We start from the raw sequence: 18,320 nt of genomic DNA on the forward strand, positions 1-18,320 counted from the left end.
CAACCATACATGACTACTGGAAAAACCATTGCCTTGACTAGATGGACCTTTGTTGGAAACATAATGTCTCTACATTTTAATATGCTGTCTAGGTTTGGGAAGATCCCCTGAGAAGGAAACGGCAACCCACTTCAGTATTCTTTCCTGGAGAATCCATGGACGGAGGGGCCTGGTGGGCTATGGTCCATGGGGTCACAAAAAGTCAGACATGACTGAGCAAGACACACACACTTCTATGTTTGTCATAGCTTTTCTTCCACAGAGCAAGTGTCTTTTACTTTCATGGCTGTAGTCATATCTGCAGTGATTTTGGATCCCAAGAAAATAAAGTCTTTCACTGTTTACACTGTTCCCCTATCTATTTGCCATGAAGTGATGGGACCAGAAGTCATGATCTTAGTTTTTTAAAAGTTGACTAGAGATCTCTTCAAGAAAATTGAAGATACTAAGGGAAAATTTCATGAAAAATGGGCACAAAAAAGGACAGAAATGATAAGAATCTAAGAGAAGCAGAAGAGATTAAAAAGAGTTGGCAAGAATACACAGAACTGTACAAAAAAGATCTTAATGACCCAGATATCCATGATGGTATGGTCCCTCACCTAGAGTCAGATATCCTAGAGTGTGAAGTTAAGTGGGCCTTAAGAAGCATTACTATGAACAATGCTAGTGGAGGTGATGGAATTCCAGCTGAGCTATTTCAAATCCTGAAAGATGATGCTGTTTAAATGCTTCACTCAGTATATCAACAAATTTGGAAAACTCAGCAGTGGCCACAGGGCTGGAAAAGTTTAATTTTCATACCAATCCAGATAAGGGCAAAGCCAAAGAATGTTGAAACTATCACACAACTTTGTTCATTTCTCACATTAGTGAGGTAATGCTCAGAATCCTTCAAGCTAGGTTTCAACACTACATGAATCAAGAACTTCCAAACATACAAACTGGATTTAGAAAAGTCAGAGGAATGAGATGTCAAATAGCCAACATATGCTGGATCACAAATAAAGCAAGAGAATTTCAGAAAAGCATCTATTTCTGTTTCATTGACTATGCCAAAGCCTTTGACTGTGTGGATCACAACAAACTGTGGAAAATTCTTAGAGATGGGAATATCAGACCACCTTACCTGCCTCCTGCAAAACCTGTATGCAGGTCAAGAAGCAACAGTTACAACTGAACATGGAACAGCTGACTTTCAAAAATAGGGAAAGGAAAGGTGTACATCAAGGTTGTATAGTGTCACCCTGCTTATTTAATTTCTATACAGAATACATCATGTAAAATGTCTGGTTCGATGACTCACAAACTGGCTTCAAGATTGCCGGGAGAAATATCAATAACCTCAGATATACATATGCCACCGTCCTAATGGCAGAAAGTGAACAGGAACTAAAGAGCCTCTTGATGAAGGTGAAAGATGTGAGTGAAAAACCTCACTTAAAACTCAACATTCAAAAAACAAAGATCATGGGATCTGATCTGATCTGATCACTTCATGGTAAGTAAGTAGATGAGGAAAAAATGGAAACAGAGACATACTTTATTTTCTTTGGCTCCAAAACCACTGCAGCCATGAGATTAAAAGATTCTCGCCACCCGGAAGAAAAGCTATGACAAAACTAAACAGTGTATTAAAATGCAGAGACATTACTTTGCCTACAAGGTTCATATAGTTAGAGCTATGGTTTTCCTAGTAGTCATATACAGATAGATGTGAGTTGGACCATAAAGAAGGCTGAGCACAGGAAATTGAGGATTTCAAGCTGTTTTACTGATGAAGACTCTTGAGAGTCCCTTAGACAACAAGGAGTTCAAACCAGTCAATCTTAAAGGAAATCAACCATGAATATTCATTAAAAAGATTGATGCTGAAGCTCCAGTCCTTTGGCCACCTGGTGCAAAAAGCCAGATCATTGGAAAAGACTCTGATGTTTGGAAAGATTGAAGGCAGGAGGAGAAGGGGGTGACAGAGGATGAGATGGTTGAATGGCATCATCAACTCAATGGACATGAGTTTGAAAACTCCAGGAGATAGTGAATGGCATGGAGGCCTGGCATGCTGCAGTCCATGGGATCTCAAAGAGTTGGACATGACTGAGAGACTTAACGATAACAGTTAGTGATGTTGAGCATCTTTTCATATGCCTATTGGCCATTGGTATGTCTTCTTTGGAGAAATGTCTATATAGGTCTTCTGTTCATTTGGTAGTGGTGGTTGTTTTTTTTGTTTTGTTTTTCTTTTCTACATTTAGCTTTACGAGTTGTTTGCATATTTTATAAATTAATCCCTTTTTGGTAGCATTGTTTGCAAGTATTTTCTCCCAGTCCATAGATTGTCATTTCATTTTATTTATGGTTTCCTTCACTATGCAATAGCTTTTAAGTTTAATTAGGTTCCATTTGCTTATTTTTCTTTTTATTTCCATTACTCTAGCAAACAGTTCCAAAAAAGTATTTCTGCAATTTATGTTGAAGAGTGTTCTGCCTATGTTTTCCTCTGGGAATTTTATAGTAACCAGGCTTACATTTAGGTATTTAATCCATTTTGAATTTATTTTCATATATGGTGTTAGAGAATGCTCAAATTTTATTTTACGTGTAGCTGTGCAGTTTTCCCAGCACCACTTGTTGAAGAATCTGTTTTTTATCTGTGTATATTCTTGCCTTCTCTGTCATAGGTTGCTGTGCTGTGCTTAGTCACTCAGTCGTGTCCAACTCTTTGTGACCCCATGGACTGTATGTAGTCCATCAGGCTCCTCTATCCATTGGGGATTCTCCAGGCAAGAATATTGGAGTGGGTTGCCATGCCGTCCTCCAGGGGATCTTCCCAACGTAGGTATCAAACCCAGGTCTCCCACATTGCAGGTAGATTCTTTACTATTTGAGCCACCAGGGAAGCCCTGTCATAGGCTAACTGACCATAAAAGCAGCAGTTTATTTCCAGGCTTTCTATCTTGTTGTATTGATTATGTGTCTTTTCTGGTGCAGTACCATACTCTTTTGATTATTGGAGCTTTGTAGTAAAGTTTGGAGTCAGGCAGCTTTTTCCTCCAGCTCTGTTCGGCTTTTTCATAATTGTCTCAGCTATTCAGTGACTTTTGTGTTTCTGTACAAATTTAAATTTTTTTTTGGCTCCACTTCTGTGAAAAATGTCTATGGCAATTTGATAGAGTTGCATCAAATCTGTAGATTGCCTTGAGATGCTTCACACTGGTCAGAATGGCCATCATCAAAAAGTCTACAAACATTAACTACTACAGAGGGTATGATGAAAAAGGAAACATCCCACATAGTGGGTGGGATGTAAATTGGTACAGCAACTATGGAAACAGTATGGAGGTCCCTTAAAAATCTAAAGATAGAGTGGGCATATCTCTGGAAAATATGAAAACTCTAATTCAAAAAGATATATGCACCCCAATGTTCATAGAAGCATTATTTGCAATAACCAAGACATGGAAGCAACCTGAACCCAGTGACAGAAGAATGGATAAAGATGTGACATATACACAAAATGGATTATTACTCAGCCATAAAATGGAATGAAATGATGCCATTTGCAGCAACATAGATAGACCAAGAGATTATTATACTAAGTGAAGTAAGTCACACAGAGAAAGGTAAATATACGATACCACTTTGGATATGTGGAATCCAAAAAAAAAAAATGATACAAAATAACTTATTTACAAACAGAAATAGACTCACAGATATTGAAAGCAAACTTATGGCTATCAAAGGGGAAAGGTGGAGATAAATTAGAAGTTTAGGATTAACAGATGCATACTACTGTATAAAAAGTAAACAAGGACCTACTGTATAGCACAGGGAACTATATTCAGTACCTTGCAATAACCTATCATGAAAAAGCATTGGAAATACATAACTGAATCACTTTGTTGTATACCTGAAACATGGTAACTAAGATGTATTTCAATTTAAAAGTAAAATAAAAATAAATTAAAAAATAAAATATGTATTTTGAAAAGTAATGTTCTAGGTTACTTGAGTATCCTTCAGTGTCACTCTGCATACGGTCAGTATAAGATGACATTTCTACTGCAAATATTTTTGTAAGGCATTCCAGCTAGAAATTGCTAAAAGGAAATATTGCTAAAAGGATAGAATGTTGGTACAGTAACATTGCCACACATTAATTATAACAAATGTTTATCTTCCTGCCTTTATTTACTTACTTATGATTGAATTATTAAGGAAACAGATTTTCTAGATGCATAAACTAAGAATGAATTTATGGATCAATCTAAGAATTTGATTATTACTGTGTGTGCAACCTTTAGTTCAACGAAAAGAACCAAATTTGTACATGCAAGCTAGTTGTAATATCTTGAAGCAAAGAACTATTTTCATAGCACATTACATAATAGACTAGGTGTGAAATTGGTTTTATGGTGGATGGATACCCTGAAGGTTGTTAGCTTTTTATTATGTACAGCTCTTTGTACACTGGATGCATTAGCATTCCTTCTTATAGATAACACAATTAATATGTTTAAATGAATGATTAACTCTTAAAGTGCACTTCAGCATTCCTAGGTACCCAAATGCTAATTCCACTTTTATTTTGGAACTATAAGTCAAAAATAGATTTTCTCCAGGTTCAGTCACACATGTATTTTGGATAATTGGAATGAAGTGAAAATAGAAAAGGTCACATTTTCCAAGTGAAGTATTATGAGAAAACAAACAGACATAAAACTGTATAGTTATAATCACTTTGTGAATTGAATCTAGTTTAGTATGTTTTGTGTGTGATGAACTCTAAGTTGAAATGACTAAACTGAACTAGAAACATCTGTATGAACTGATCTAGCAGTAAACGATTGAGGGCCATGTATGTTTTTCTTTTCTCCAAATTGAGTGGTTAGTCTAGTGCATGACAATGGTAACCAGAAAAGAAAAACAGGTTTAAAATGTATTTCTCTTACTCATGGAATTTTTGAGGGGCTATTGAATCTAATTTTGTTTGCTTGCTTTTATTCAAAGGTGACAATAGAAACTATGTGAAATTAAAATTTTTATTTCTTTTACAGTTTAGTACATATCAAAGAATTAATAAAGATGTGTTTTAAAGTATAAATATAACCAATCCCAATATTTTCTATTTGTGGGTGTTATAAACATTTGGCACATAGGTATAAGAATTAGGTATATTCCATTCTGTAATGCCCTGGTAGTGGAAGATGCTATTATATTCCTAAAGTTTATCTTCAAAGCAGCCCACGTATTTAAGGAATTGGGAAAGAGATTATGTAGATGTGTACCACCATGAATATATATGCTATTGAAACACATGCCATTAAATTAAGTCCAGCTCTCATTTCTCTTTAACATCATTCACATAAAATTTTCTGTAAATAAGTCACATATGTGGTCAGAAAAAATTTTTTTCTTAGGCAGTTTTTCTGATATAGTGTATAATCTTTACTATCTTTTCAATCATCTTACAGGAAGATGTAAAGTTTGGGGCACTCAAAATAAATTTTATTTGGACCCCAGATAACCAGAGAATTATTCCAATCCACTCTCATATATCTATGTTTTCATTAATTTAAAAACATCACTTATCATATTATTATCATAATCAAAAAATCCACATAGGAGGAATAACCAAATCTCATTTAATTCTTAATCTGCATCAGTCAGCTGAAACAAACTTTTCAGGTAAATTGTCTAATTATTCATCAAGAATTAGAAATACATATTATAAATAATTTGATTTTACATATAAAACAAATGAGACTTAGTGAGGTGAGGTAACTTGCCAAAAATGACATGACAACTATGTGGTAGGAAAAGATATGAAATTTTTAACAGACAGTATTATATTGATATGAGTGTAATCTTAAAGTGAAAAGTCCAACAGAAAAGAGAGTAGTAAAAAATAAATAGGAAAGTTACCAAAAGGAAAAAATAAGATTCACTGTACTTCTTTGGGTAAGTTTTATTTCTACTTGAAATAGTTCACTTTTTAAATATCTTGCAATTAAAGGATAAGCAGAACAATAAGTGTAAAGTTCAAAAATATGTAAAGATATATTTAAGAGGGTCAGTTAAATATTATGTGTATAAACAACTTCTGTTTATACAGTTTGAGAGTAATGTTGGTAATAACTCCCCAAAGTAGGAATGTAATTATTTGTGTTGTCTGAAATGCACTTTTATATATATAATATTCACTAAAACAATATGCCAGAATTATGCTTTAAGGTGTAACAGTAGGAATAACCTAATTCAATTTGAAATATTGTATTAGGGTAATCATAGTATCATCACAGAACATGATCACTTTTTAATGTACTTTCTTAAGTCCCAAGTCCACCTATCAACAATAAACTACAGAAGTAAGTAACCATGTAAAATTTATGCAGACTATTGTACTCGATCATTTTTCTAGATCTTTAGTTGCATCTAGATCTTTAGTTGCATCAGTTAATTTGCTTGCAAGCCACAGAAACCAGTTTTGTCTAACTGAAGCCAAAAGGGATTGGTTGGAAACATATCAGATGTATCTTAAGAAATCAACAGGTTTTAATAGAGGACCATTCACCTAAGTTTCAAGAGCGTAGCAAATTCCTACTCTGAGTGCCTCTGATAGAACTGATGCTCCTCAGTGTGAAAGAGAGTAGGACTACATATTGATTAAAAAGTTTCATAAACACTGTGTATCATAAGGAAAAGCTCTTTTGCCAAATTAAAATCATGGTAATATTAAGGAAGGAAAGGTTAGTACATATAATGCACATATTAGTTAGTCAATATATCTACTCATATAAGTGTAATTTTTTTCAAAATATTTTTCCTACTTAAAAGTAGTACAGCTAGTCTACTATTAAGCATTTCTCATGAATTGTACATTTGGTGACAAAAAATCATCTTTAAAATGAATAGCTTTTTAATGGCTGAGCAATATTTCATGGTGTATATGTACCACAGCTTCCTTATCCATTCGTCTGCTGATGGGCATCTAGGTTGCTTCCATGTCCTGGCTATTATAAACAGTGCTGCAATGAACATTGGGGTGCACATGTCTCTTTCAGATCTGGTTTCTTCGGTGTGTATGCCCAGGAGTGGGATTGCTGGGTCATATGGCAGTTCGATTTCCAGTTTTTTAAGAAATCTCCACACAGTTCTCCATAGCGGCTGTACTAGTTTGCATTCCCACCAACAGTGTAAGAGGGTTCCGTTTTCTCCACACCTTCTCCAGCATTTATTGTTTGTAGACTTTTGGATAGCAGCCATCCTGACTGGCATGTAATGGTACCTCATTGTGGTTTTGAAACTGGAGCCCATCATACAGAGTGAAATAAGCCAGAAAGATAAAGACGAATACAGTATACTAACGCATATATATGGAATTTAGAAAGATGGTAACGATAATCCTATATGCAAAACAGAAAAAGAGACACAGATGTACAGAACAGAATTTTGGACTCTGTGGGAGAAGGCGAGGGTGGGATGTTTCGAGAGAACAGCATTGAAACATGTATATTATCTAGGTGAAACAGATCACCAGCCCAGGTTGGATGCGTGAGACAAGTGCTCGGGCCTGGTGCACTGGAAGACCCAGAGGAATTGGGTGGAGAGGGAGGTGGGAGGGGGGATCGGGATGGGGAATACATGTAAATCCATGGCTGATTCATGTCAATGTATGACAAAACTCACTACAATATTGTAAAGTAACTAGCCTCCAACTAATAAAAATAAATGAAAAAAAAAAACACAAAAAAATGAATAGCTGTGAGGAATGTGAAAACTATGTCTTTTCTGTTAAATAACTATATCTGTATGTTTAATTCAAAGAAATTTTAATGTTTACTGAAATTTCTTATAATATCTAACCATAAATATGATGTTCAACACTTTGAGTTTCAGAGCCATAAACCCTGTGATCTAGCATTATTTTTTTCTTAATTTGATACCACACATTTCACTATCATATCTATGAGAACACATTGGGTTGTGTAGACTTGTTTTTTTGTTTCTTGTTATCTTATATACACTTAGTTTCCTTCAGGTTATAACATATGCTTCATAACATATAAGTATATATATATATATATATATAGAGAGAGAGAGAGAGACACACACACACACACATACATAATACGGGCTTCCCTGGTGTCTCAGGTGGTAACAAATCCGCCTGCAATGTAGGAGACCTGGGTTCGGTCCCTGGGTTGGGAAGATCCCCTGGAGGAAGACATGGCAACCCACTACAGTATTCTTGCCTGGAGAATCCCTATGGACAGAGGAGCCTGGCAGGCTACAGTCCACAGAGTCACAAGAAATTGGACGTGACTGAGCAACTAAGCACATAGTACTTATATAATATATACCAGTTAAGTATTCAGTCAACGAACTAATAAGAAAATATTTGATTAACTTGAATATCATATATAGTGGATATAATATAAAGCAGATTTAATGGCCAAGGGTGTCCCTGTTGGCTCAGATGGTAGATAATCTGCCTGCAGTGCAGGAGACCCAGGTTTGATCCCTGGGCCGGGAAGATACCCTAGAAAAGGGAATGGCAACTCACTCTAGTATTCTCCCCTGGAGAATTCCATGGACAGAGGAGCCTTTTGGGCTACAGTCCATAGGGTTGCAAAGAGTTGGGCATGACTGAATGACTAACACACACACACACACGCACATACACATAATGGCCAAACCTAGCTTCTAGGTTGCACCTAGACTATATCCTTATGAATGTCAAAAGAGCATATAAAAATCAATTACCCTTACTTGGAAATATACTTAAAATTGCAAATCATATAGATTATAATACTGTAGATTTTACTTCACTTCTAGAGGATAGTAGCTTAAAATTTTTTAATGATTTCACAAATCTACTTAGAGGTCTATTGTGTGAGAAGAATATTAAACTTGCCATTATCATTCTTAGCTTAAGTTTTAGCAGTAACATACAATGTTCAGAGTGCAGTACATTTTAGGACTATAAAAATAATAAATATTTATTTGAAAGTTACCATCTCTGGGATGAAGTATTTTAAATAATGTGAGGTTTAGTGTTTCTTTTACTCATTTAATCATAAATAATTTAAGGTAACAAGTTCCATATGGTTACCTCATTTCAGCTTCTGTTTAAGAGAAAGTGTGAACAAAATGTAAAGCTTTGATAATGAAACAGAAGAAACAGAACAACTATAAACTTTCTTTTGTTAAGTTCAGAATGTTTATCTGAAATTAATACAATAATTCTGCTTCATTTACCTGGCATCATGGTGAATAAGCTATTTCACAAACATGAATTATCCGAATGAAAATCTCCCAGTTACTAACAGAAGCTTTCATTATAACTGTTCTGTTAGAAATCTTTCAATAACTTATGACACACTTTTCTGACTCATTTTATAGTAGAGTGAATATAATTTAGCTGTTTCTTATTGATTAAATCAATCATTTGAAATGCTATTCATTTTTATTCATCAAACATTTATTAAATTCCCACTAATTCAAAATCTGCAAAGGACTGAGACTAAAAGGATGGATCTCAAACATTAATTGCCTGCTAAAAGTCACTGGGATCATAGGTAGCTACAATGTTTTTCTTTCTCTTGTAAGTGGCCCTCTTATGAAGAAGGGTTTGAATTTTTCCTTCAGGTTCCTTCAAGGTTCTGGATAGTTGCTCCTCAATCTTGGCATAAACAAAAACACTATTTTAAAAAATCTATGTTGGAATGAGTTTTCCCTGAGAACTGAAATCCCATCTTGACCCTATACCTCGGACTCTTTTGTAGTTTCCAGAACCACCTAGGTTATGGATACATTAGTTTATAAATGCTGTCGTGAAGTCAACATATTAAAAAGTAGTATGTTGTGTTGATTTATTTTCCCTTCTCTTAGATGTCCTGTTAACTTTTATTCAGGAATTCCATATTTCTAAGGAATCTTCTCCCACATTACTTAAGAAAGACATTGTATTTTATGTCTGCCCAATCATTTTAGTAATCTTCATCTTATATATTGTTTACGACAGGGTAATTAAGCATTTGACATTCTGTCATATCCCCTTGTTATGAGACTACAATGCAAAAATCAAAAAGATCAACAATTTCAAAACTCCTTTATAGCTGAAAAGTGAAAGTGTTAGTCGCTTCTGACTCTTTATGACCCCATGGGCTGTAGTCCACCAGACTCCTCTGTCCATGAGATTTCCCAGACAAGAATACTGGAGTGGGTAGCCATTCCTTTCTCCAGGGGATCTTCCTGACTCAGGGATTGAACCGGGGTCTCCTGCACTGCAGGTGGATACTTTACCATCTTAGTCACCAGGGAAGCCCTGATAGCTGGTACTATGGATAAAGGTCAGGCTCAAACAATTGTATGCACCAGAATAATCTGTGGAGACACTGCTTTGGCCTTTTTGTGTTTTTGTTTTTTCTGAAGTTGACATCCAGTGTCTTATTTCTGTTTTTTTTTTTCTCCATTTGAGAGAGAGGTAGTTGCAACAGCAAAGACACCTTGATTCTAGGCAGTTAGAGTGGTGGTGTTTTCCTGACTTCTGGAGTACTATATCTCAACTAAGGTTGTGTACTGATACTTGTACTCCATTAGCAGCCTGCGATTCTTCACTGAGTGAGTTCTGCAATGGGTAGTTAGTAACTTGTGAATGTCCAGCTCAGGCAGTTTCTCTAACTCCTGTAATGGTTTGGTAAACATTAATTTACTCTGTTTAAAATCATTCTAGGTTTGTATTTGCTGTACTGAATTCTGATTGACATTCCCCAAATTTCATCTCTCTTCAGTAATATGATGAAGATAGATACTGTAAGAGTACATGAGCTTTCCAGCAACTAGTTTTCCTCCTAGTCTACTAGGTTTATTTTTATTTATTTTGCATCTATGTGCCTTTAAGGTTCATTCATATACTGCAGATGGATTAAAATTTAAATTGCAACTTTAACTCAAAAGCAGCTGTTACTAAAAAGTAAAATAAAACATTTGGAAAATATTCTCCTGGAAAAGAAAGGGATAGCTTGTTAATACAGGTAAGCTCAAGGGGTAAAGAAATGAAAGTTTGAAATGTAGGGCAGAAAATTTCAGAATAACTTTCAATCCATTAGTTCACTGAAAGTTCTCAAGGGCTAAGGCCCCGCCCTCTCTGTGAAATTGGAAACTATCTACAGTCCATGTGGTCTCAAATAGTCAGACATGACTGATCATACACACACACATTCTAGCAGAAAGGGGAAAAGAAAATCCATGAATGGGGAGCCAATGACCTTATAGAACTCGAAAAGAACTTCAGGAAATAACAAAAAGCAAGGTAAGAGGACCCCGATTAAAGACTATATTTGAAGTGCACATAGATTGGACATATACATAAAAATCTACATAAGTTTTGTTACCTTACCTCTATTGGGTTTTTTTAATGTTTTATTCCCAACAGAATTTGACCAAAACTGACATAATATCAATTTCCTGTGTCCATTAGTAACTAGGAGTAGATCAAATTCCAGATCTCAGGAGAAGACCAAATTCGCTAAAAGAATCCATTAAAGCCAAAATAGATATCAAAATTTGTGATAAACACCCATGAAAATAAGTTAATAGTTAGTTTGATGTTTAGAGAATGAATAAATGCTCACAAATTGCTCAGAGATAATCAATGACTTTATTGGAAGCTGAAGCACATTGGTGTTTGTTGAGAAACATAAGGGCCGAGGAGCCCTGAATTCTTCCTGAGAACTGTCCAGATTGAACTTTCAAGGCTGTCGCTAAAGTAATGTGTGTGTGTCTGTGCTCAGTTGGGTCTGACTCTTTGCGACCCTGTGGACTGTAGCCTGATGGGCTCCTCTGTCCATGGGATTCTCCAGGCAAGAATACTGGAGTGGGTTGTCATTTCTTCCTCCAGGGCACCTTCCCAGCCCAGGGACTGAGCCCGAGTCTCCTATGTTTCCTGCACTGGCAGGTGGATTCTTTACCACTGAGCCACCTGGGAAGCCACTGAAGTAATAGAGATACTTAAAGGAATTTTGTATTATTTTGTTATAGTTTTGGTTTTGTTTATATATATATATATTTCTCCAGTTTAAGTTTCTTTTTAGTATTTGAAAGCAATATGCCAAATACGTAGGACCTTTTGTTTTACTTTACCTTTATTCAATTAACACTAAAACACACAGGCAAATGTGGTATGTGGGAGAAAATTGTAAACATGCACAGAGATGGCTAAATTTACATCTGCTCCAAAGCTGTATATATTTAATGTGTACAACTTGATGAGTGTGGAGATAAATATACATCCATGGAAACATTACCACCATTAAGTCCATAAACACATCCATCACCTCCTAAGGCTCCTCCTGCTCCTATTATTATCATTATAATTATTAGTGCAACAACATTTAACATAAGATCTATCCTCTTATCAAATGTTAAGTATATGATACTTGAATGACAATATGCTTGTCAGAGACCTCCTCAGACTAATCTCTTTTCAATAATACTTTCAATTAAATAGCATAAATGAGAACATGTTCCATAAATTTCTCTTTGTGGAATAATAGCTCATATGAGGCTCTGAACACTGTACTCCATGGTTGCACTGATTCGTTACTTTTGCTTAAAAATTCTTATAAGTATCATTTGACTTGGGTAGACACTCAGTCTGAATTCAGGAAGATTACATTGAAGATGTAAGCCTAGAAATAAAAGCACAGAGTTTAATTAATGATTAGGAATGAGGATGAGGTTATTAAACAAATGTGAATGTGTTACTGAATGTCTCTGAATTTGACTCAATCAGCGAACTTGTTTTCTAAGATGTTTTACTGTAATTGGTGACAGAGAATTGGAAGAAGTAAAGTAGGGATATAAATCCAACACATTGTAGAGAAACAATCTAAAGACTCAGAAACCAACAGCCAATAGTGCAGTTTGGAATGAAAGGAAAAAAAAAAGTACCTGTTGAAAATTAAATTAGAAGGAGTGATATTTTGCCAGGACAGGGAAAAGAACATATCCACATTGCTCAAAGCTACCTATTAGTATGCAATGAAGCTGAGGGTGAAGTCTCATCTCAGTGTTTTGGGATTTATGCACAGATAAGGTGTAGATAGTTGGAATGTTGTTAGAAATTAAAGCAACGTGAAAAGATTCACACATAAAGCAGATATCCAATGTGAACTATTAATAACTTATGAAGGAGACAAGAGAAAATGAAAAGTATAGGGTAGTTACAAACAAGATGAATATGATATATTATTGTACCTGAATATTTTTTGCATGTTACTACACAAATTTGATATCTACCTTTCTATGAGGAGCATTTATAAAAAGGTTTTGTAAATGTTTGAACAATCCATTCAAATTTAAATTATGATAAAATAATATTTAAATTTGAAATATTTTGCGAAAGCTTTACAAAAAAGAAACATTTTGTAAAAGTGCTACATTCATATTATCCAACATTTTCTTATTAATATGTTAAGCCTTATATTTCAGCAGAAATCATCAGGACCTATTTTGGGGATAACTAATAACTAACTTTTGACAATTGTACCAGTTATTTTCTGAATATGTCTTAGAGATGCAGATATTTTGGTTTCCCTTATAATTTATATGCTGATGTTGTCTACCTTCTGGCAAGCTTAGGTAATGTGTAACATATGACCTAAATTTTATGACACATATAAGAATACACGAGAGTTGACTCTGGAAAACTAGAGTCATTTGGGTCTTTTGGCCATGGATAACTCTTGTTTTATTACAAACTTCAATGAAAGGTGCCATGCAGGGAGTAATTCAAGTTTTAGGCTAAAAGTTTCTGGGAATTCTAAACATGATTAAATTAATATTTTATTTAAAAAAAAATTACTGGCATTTTATCTATTTGTTTTGAATTTTCCAAATGGAGTTAAACATTTCCCAGGAATCTTACACTTATACATTAAGAATTAAAGAAGATAGTGGATTTTTTCCCACACATCCTTGTTTATTGGATTGGTTCTTACCATGAACAGTATGAAAAGGCAAAAAGGTATGACACTGAAAGATGAACTCCCCAGGTTGGTAGGTGCCCAATATGCTACTGGGGAAGAGTGCAGGAATAACCACAGAAAGAGTGAAGAGACATATGCAAAGCAAAAACAAAACCCAGTTTGTGGATGCAACTAGTGATGGAAGTAAAGTCTGATGCTATAAAGAACAATACTGCATAAGAACCTGGAATATTAGGTCCATGAATCAAGGCAAATTGGAAGTGATCAAACAGGAGACAACAAGAATGAACATCAACATTTTGAGAAACAGTGAACTAAAATGGACTGGAATGGGTGAATTTAACTCAGATGACCATTATATCTACTACTGTGAGCAAGAATGACTTAGAAGAAATGGGAGTAGCCATCACAGTCAACAAGAGTCCAAAATGCAGTACTTGGATGCAATCTCAAAAATGACAGAATGAACTCTGTTCATTTCCAAGGCAAACCATTCAATATCACAAATCCAAGTCTGTGTCCCAACCATTAACACTGAAGAAGATGAAGTTGAATGGTTCAATGAAGACCTACAAATTCTTCCAGAACTAATACCCAAAAAAGATGTCCTCTTTGTTATAGGGGACTGGAATGCAAAAGGAGAAAGTCAAGAAATACCTGGAGTAACAGGCAAAACAAAGCGGTTCAAAAGCTAACAGTATTCTCAATAAAGCACACTGGTCATAGCAAACACCCTCTTCCAACAGCACGAGAGAAGTTTCTACACATGGACATCACCAGATGGTCAATACTTAAATCAGATTGATTGTATTCTTTGCAACCAAAGATGGAGAAGCTCTATACAGTAAGCAAAAATAAGACTGGGCGCTGACTATGGCTCAGATCCTGAACGCCTTATTGCCAAATTCAGACCTAAATTGAAGAAAGTATGACAATCACTAGACCATTTAGGTCTGACCTAAATCAAATCCCTTATGATTATACAGTGGAAGTGACAAATAGATTCAATGGATTAGATCTGATAGAGTGCCTGAAGAACTATGGATGGAGATTCATGACATTGTATGGGAGGCAAGGATCAAGACCATCGCCCCAAAAAAGAAATGCAAAAGGCAAAATGGTTGTCTGAGGAGGCCTTACACATAGCTGAGAAAAGAAGAGAAGCTAAAGGCAAAGGAGAAAGGGTAAGATATACCCATTTGAATGCAGAGTTCCAAAGAATAGCATCAAATCTTCAGTGCTCAGCTTTCCTTATAGTCCAACTTTCACATCCATACATGAATACTGGAAAAACCACAGCTTTGACTAGATGGACCTTCGTTGGTAAAGTAATGTTTCTTCTTTTCAATATGTTGTCTAGATTGGTCAAAATTTTTCTTCCAAGGAGCAAAAGTCTTTTAATTTCATGGTTGCAGTCACCATCTGCAGTGATTTTGAAGCCCAGAAAAATAAAGTCTCTCACTGTTTCCATTGTTTCCCAGTCTCATTGCCATGAAGTGATAGGACCAGATGCCATGATCTTAGCTTTTTGAATGTTGAGCTTTAAGCCAACTTTTTCACTCTCCTCTTTCACTTTTATCAAAAGGCTCTTTAGTTCGTCTTCACTTTCTGCCATAAGGGTGGTGTCATCTGCATACCTGAGGTTATTGATATTTCTCCCAGCAATCTTGATTCCAGCTTGTGCTTCATCCAGCCTGGCATTTCTCGTGATGTGCTCTGAATATAAGCTAAACAAGCAGGGGACAATATACAGCCTTGACATATTCTTTCCCGATTTGAAACCAGTCTGTTGTTCCACGTCCAGATCTAACTGTTGTTTCCTGACCTGCATACTGATGTCACAAAAAGCAGGTGAGGTGGTCTGGTATTCCCATCTCTTTCAGAATTTCCAACAGATTGTTGTGATTCACACAGTCAAAGACTTTACCATAGTCTATAAAGCAGAAGCAGATGTTTGTCTGGAACTCTCTTGCTTTTTTTATGATCCAACAGATGTTGGCAATTTGATCTCTGGTTCCTCTGCCTTTTCTAAATCTAGCTTGAACAACTGGAAATTCACTGTTCACGTACTGCTGAAGCCTGACTTGAAGAATTTTGAGCATTATTGTACTAGCGTGTTAGATGATTGCAATTGTGTGGTAGTTTGAGCATTCTTTGGCATTGCCTTTTTTTGGGATTGGAATGAAAACTGACCTTTTCTAGTTCTGTGGCCACTGCTGAGTTTTCCAGATTTGCTGGCATATTGAAGGAAGTACTTTCACAGCATCATCTTTTAGGATTTGAAAGAGCTTAACTGGAATTCCATCACCTCCACTAGCTTTGTTCATAGTGATGATTCTAAAGCTCACTTCACTTTGCATTCAAGGATGTCTGGCTCTAGGTTGATGATCACACCATCATGATTATCAGGGTCATGTAGATCTTTTGCTTTTGAACTGTGGTGTTGGAGAAAACTCTTGAGAGTCCCTTGAACTGCAAGGAGATCCAACCAGTCCATCCTAAAGGAAATCAGTCCTGAATATTCATTGGAAGGACTAATGCTGAAGCTGAAACTCCAATACTTTGGCCATCTAATGAGAAGAAAGGATTCATTGGAAAAGACCCTGATGCTGGAAAAGATTGGAGGCAGGAGGAGAAGGGTACGACAGAGGACGTGATGGTTACATGCCATCACCGACTTAATGGACACAAATTTGAGTAAATTCTGGGAGTTGGCAATGGACAGGGAGACCTGGCGTGCTGCAATCCATGGGGTCACAAAAAGTCAGACACTACTGAGTGACTGGACTGAACTGAACTGAACTGAAAGAACAGCAAGGGAGTAATCAGTGATCAGTGCAAAGAAATAAAGGAAAACAATAGAATGGCAGAGACTAGAGATTTCTAAATTAGAGATACCAAGGGATCATTTCATTCAACAATGAGCACAATAAAGGACAGAACTCGTATGGACCTAACAGAAGCAGAAGATATTAAGAAGAGGTGGCAATAGTACACAGAAGAACTATACAAAAAAGGTCTTCATGACCCAGGTAATCACGATGGTATGATCACTCACCTAGAGCCAGACACCCTGGAATGTGAAATCACGTGGGCCTTAGGAAGCAACACTAGGAACAAAGCTAGTGGAAGTGATGGAATTCCAGTTGAGCCCTTTCAAATCCTAACAGATGATGCTGTGAATGTGGTGCTGTCAATATGCCAGCAAACCTGGAAAACTCAGCAATGTCCGTAGGATTGGAAAAGGTCAGTTTCGACTCCAATCCCAAAGAAAGGCAATGCCAAAGAATGCTCAAACTACCACACTATTGAACTCATCTCACACACTATCAAAGTAATGCTCAAAATTCTCCAAACCAGGCTTCAACATTACGTGAACCATGGATTTCCAGCTGTTCAAACTGGATTTAGAAAAGGCAGAGGAACCAGAGATCAAATTACCAAAATCTGCTGGATCATTGAAAAAGCAAAGTTCCAGAAAAAACATTACTTTTGCTTTACTGACACCCCCAAAGCCTATGAAAGTGTGGATCACAACAAACTGTGGAAAATTCAGAAAAAGTTCGGAATACCAGACCATCTGACCTGTTTCTGAAATCTGTATGCAGGTCACGAAGCAGCAGTTAGAACTGGACATGGAAAAACAGACGGTTCCTAACCGGGAAAGGAGTATGTCAAGGTTGTATTATTGTCACCCTACTTATTTAACTTATATGCAGAGTTCATCATGCAAAATGCTGGGCTGGATGAAGCACAAGCTGGAATCAAGATTGCCAGGAGAAACATCAATAACTCAGATATGCAGATGACACCACCTTTATGGCAGAAAGTGAAGAACTAAAAGAGCCTTTTGATAAAAGTGAAAGAGGAGAGTGAAAAAGTTGGCTTAAAACTCAACATTCAGAAAGCTAAGATCATAGTATCTGGTCCCATCACTTCATGGCAAAGAGACTGGGAAACAATGGAAACAATGAGAGACTTTATTTTGGGGGACTTCAAAATCACTTCAGATGGTGACTGCAGCCATGAAATTAAAAGATGCTTGCTCTTTGAAGAAGAGCTATGACCAACCTAGACCACATATTTTAAAGCAGAGATATTATTTTGCCAACAAAGGTCTGTCTAGTCAAAGCTGTGGTTTTTCCAGTATTCATTTATGGATGTGAGAGTTGGACAATATAGAAAACTGAGTGCTGAAGAACTGATGCTTTTGAACTTTGGTGTTGGGGAAGACTCTTGAGAGTCCCTTGGAGTACAAGGAGAACCAACCTGTCAATCCAAAAGGAATTCAGTCCTGAATATTCATCCAAAGACTGATGCTGAAGT

Source organism: Cervus canadensis, chromosome 1, assembly GCF_019320065.1.
Source record: "Cervus canadensis isolate Bull #8, Minnesota chromosome 1, ASM1932006v1, whole genome shotgun sequence".
NCBI classification, from domain to species: domain Eukaryota; kingdom Metazoa; phylum Chordata; class Mammalia; order Artiodactyla; family Cervidae; genus Cervus; species Cervus canadensis.